The following is a 3920-nucleotide window of genomic DNA, read 5'->3' on the forward strand; positions in this document are numbered from 1 at the left end:
CTGGACCAATAAGCAGCATCATGATAAATGGAGAAAAGATTGAGGTTGTCAAAGAATTCACGTTGCTTGGTTCTACAATCAAGGCCAATGGAAGCAGCAGTCAAGACATTAGACAACGTGTAGCACTGGGTAGGTCGGCTGTGAAGGAACTCTTTAAAGTGCTGAGGAGCAAGGATATCTCCTTGAGGACTAAGGTGTGCCTGACACAGGCCATGATATTTCCAGTCACCTCGTATGCACATGAGAGCTGGACAGTGAATAAGGAAGACCGAAGAAGAGTTGATGCTTTTGAGTTATGGTGCTGGCGAAGAGTGCTGACGGTACCATGGACTTCCAAAAGAACTAACAGATCTTTCCTGGAGGAAGTGCAGCTGAGATGCTCCTTGGAAGCAAGGATGGCTAGTCTTCGTCTCACCTACTTTGGTCATGTTGTCAGAGGGGACCATTCCCTGGAGAAGGACGTCATGCTTGGTAAGGTGGAGGGTCAACGAAAGAGGGGAAGGCCTTCAACGAGATGGATTGACTTGGTGGCTGCAACAATAGGCTCAAGTATAGCAAGGATCATGGAGCTGGTGCAGGATCGGGCGGTGTTTCATTCTTCTGTGCATGGGTTCGCTATGAGTTGGAAGTGACTCAACGGCACCTAACAACAACAACAACAGGCACTGGGCAATCTACTTCCAGAGTGATACTGCCTTGGAAACCCAAGGAGGGGTTGCTATGAGTCAGGTCCAACTCGATGGCATGTAACAGCAACAAGAGCAACAGGTATTAGTGGAGGAGTTCTGGTGGCACAGTGATTAATGCATTCAGCTGCTAACCAACTCAGGGCAGTGGATTGAACCTACCAGCCTGCTCTATGGGAGAACAATGAGGTACTCTGATTCTGTAAAGATTTATAGCCTGGCAAACCCTGTGGGGAAGTCTACACTATCGTATAGGGTCATATGAGTCAGAATTGACCTGATGGCAGTAGGTTTTTTTAAGCATTAGAAAGCTGAAATGGGCCAGTGGTGGCAATTTTGAGTCAATCATATGATCTACTCTGCTGGAAATGACAACATGAAGAAGAACGGTATTGCATTCATTGTCAAAAAGAACGTTTCAAGATCTGTCCTGAAGTATATCTCTATCAGTGATAGGCTAATATCCATACACCTATGAGAAAGACCAGTTAATACCACTATTATTCAAACTTATACATCAATCGCTAATACCAAAGATGAAGAAATTGAAGATTTTTACCAACTTCTGCAGTCTGAAATTGATCAAACATGCAATCAAGATGCACTACCTGAAGACCTTCATAATATGATGCTTGAGAACATCGCAGGTGATTAATAAATGCATTCTTATGTTTTAAAAACTAGCAGCAAGTTCAATCCAAGTTTGTCATGCATTACATTAGAACTAAAGTGATCAAGGGGAGCTCTTGTAGCATAGTGCCTAAAGCACTTGACTGCTAACCAGAAGGTTGGCAGTTCAAACTCACCAGCCACTCTTCGGAAGGAAGGTTGAGCAATCTATTTCCTTAGTGATACTGCCTTGGAAACGCAAGGAGAGGTCTCTGTGAGTTGGGTCCGACTCAATGGCACATAACAACAACAAAGTGATCAGCGTATATAAGACTCTGCCAGTTAATGAATTTTATTAAAAGAACCATGCATAAACTAAGAGTTACAAATGCTTCATGTTTTCCAGGTGGATGTTAGACATTTTGTTTATAGGAAATAGTTGTAAGTTGTCCAAATGCCGAAGAATAAAAGGGCTTTAGGAGAGTCATTCCTCATATACCACCTGGATGACATTCCAAGCCATTTCCGTGATCACTGTTTGACCTCTCACTGCAAATTGAAAACTGATCAACCAGATCACAATAAAAAGTAAAAACGATAAAACTAAATAATTAAAAAGTTTGCCAAATATTAAAAACATATTTTTTAAAAATTATCTGAAAAAGTGGGCATAAGAGTGGGGGAATAATTCCTTGAAGACTAGAAGTAGGTAGAAAGTACTGATTAACAGAGGTAATCAGCAGTGGAACTGGCATTCACCCTTAGGGTGTTTTCCATTGGTATTTCTGGCAGCCTAGGTCCTGGCCAAAGAAGATAGAGCCTAGAGCCTAAACAGGAGGGTGGTCAGCCTGGAATCCCTCTCCCTTCCCCACAACTTCAGCAGAGTGGTAGGACTGGGAAATCATTTTTCTATTGTTTATTATTTAAAATCAATGTATAACAGTAGCAGAATTCAAGAACTTGAAATGTATAGATGTTCTCACTTCCATTTAGCTAGCTTCCTTGTCTCTGCTAAATGCCCTGAGTTCTCAGTTGGAGTGTGAACCAGGAGTAGAAAGAATAGAAGAAGGATATGACACAGCTCATCAGAGGTACCTTCAACCATTGAGTTCAACATTGTGAAAACCATCTAATAGGCTGGGAAAGCAACAAGATATGAGTCATAATTGTCTAAGAAAAAGCTTTGAACAAGCTGGAAAATGAAAAAAGGTAATAGTCTATTCCAAAGATAAGAAATGTAACTACTTATACTCTAAGTTATTTTGAATATTCTAGAACTCTTACAATCCTGAGGTTGACTATATAGCAAAAGAACTGGTGTCCAACTTGATTTATCTACAGTTCACTGCTTAACATCAGGGAGAGTAACAGCCAGTTTTCAATCCTGAGATTGGATGGACATTTATGTTGTTGGATAGAGCAACAGCCACAACAGCTTTATATCTGTATGAGGTGAATCATTTTAATTTTATCTCCAGGGAAAAGAAACTTCTGTGAAAAGCAAAAGAGGAAAAAAGACATGAAGCAAAAGTCTTCATTTTGGGTAATTGCAGAAAACTGCTTATGAAGTATATAGCATGAGCAACTTTCCCTATATATATTATTTATTTATTTATTTATTTTTAAAAAATCTGAATAGATAAATGTGTGTATCTCTGTATTAAAGCTTGACCTTATGGCCACAAACTAAAATGGTTTGAATGCCCTCTAGTGGGGACTCTTCCTTGAGCTCTCAAAATGTCTTTTATAAAACCTGGAGTGCTTTAAGGGAGACCCAAGTATAGCTATTTAATGGGACATTAAATGCTGAAGCATGATGGTTTAAGTTATCAGCTTACCTTGGAGAAGATGTGTTTATCTTTGTAATTTTTTGTACATTGCACACTTTGCATAAAGCAACTTGTATATTAAAAATTTTCACCTGCAAAAAATAACTGACAGATAATGATACAGAGATTAAAACATTTTGGCACATACATAATGTGTACTGACTTGAAGCAATAATAGGCTGTATATATTCTTAACTAATAAAGTCAACTACAAAAGTCATGAGGATAAAGGGAAATAATTTTCCTCCTGTCGGAGTGCTCCTGGGTGGAAGCTTCAGTGTCTCTCCTCCAAGTGGTTTTAGGATGAGCACCTTAAAGGATTCTTTTTTCCCCTTGCTTCTTTTGGTTTCCTCCTTTCTCTACTCTACTATATCCATTCCATTATCTGTTCTCTGACATCTGTTTTTCTTAACAGTCAAAGACATTTTTAGGGAAAAGACATTGCTCCACGGCTTTTTTGTTTGGGTTCCTAGCTTTTTGGCAGCACTCCTCTCAAATACTCCAGGTTTATTATATGTTACTTTCATTTACCTTTTTTATCAGTTCTTTTACCTTTTCATATCAATGTGCCATTTGTCCATTACCAAAACAATACTTTGTCTTTTTGAAAAGCTCTAGAAGATACCAGTTTAGAATAGCTATGTTTACCATCTGTCTCCAACTATCATAATCTCCTTTTCTTCTGCTATATAGCGTTTACTTTTGTTGTTGTTATGTGCCGTCGAGTCGGCCCCGACTCATAGTGACCCCTCCTTGGGTTTCCGAGGCAGTATCACTACGGAAGTAGGATTGCCCA

General features: G+C 39.4%; 1 protein-coding gene across 1 annotated transcript in view; it reads left to right on the forward strand.

Moving 5' to 3' along the window:
- The window catches only part of PPP2R3A (protein phosphatase 2 regulatory subunit B''alpha), a 203251-nt gene that overhangs the window by 57574 nt on the left and 141757 nt on the right, over positions 1 to 3920 (forward strand). The gene's annotated exons all lie outside the window — the stretch shown is intronic.

This window comes from Orycteropus afer, unplaced genomic scaffold, assembly GCF_000298275.1.
Source record: "Orycteropus afer afer isolate SDZICR_OR568_19922 unplaced genomic scaffold, OryAfe1.0 scaffold00003, whole genome shotgun sequence".
NCBI classification, from domain to species: Eukaryota; Metazoa; Chordata; class Mammalia; order Tubulidentata; family Orycteropodidae; genus Orycteropus; species Orycteropus afer.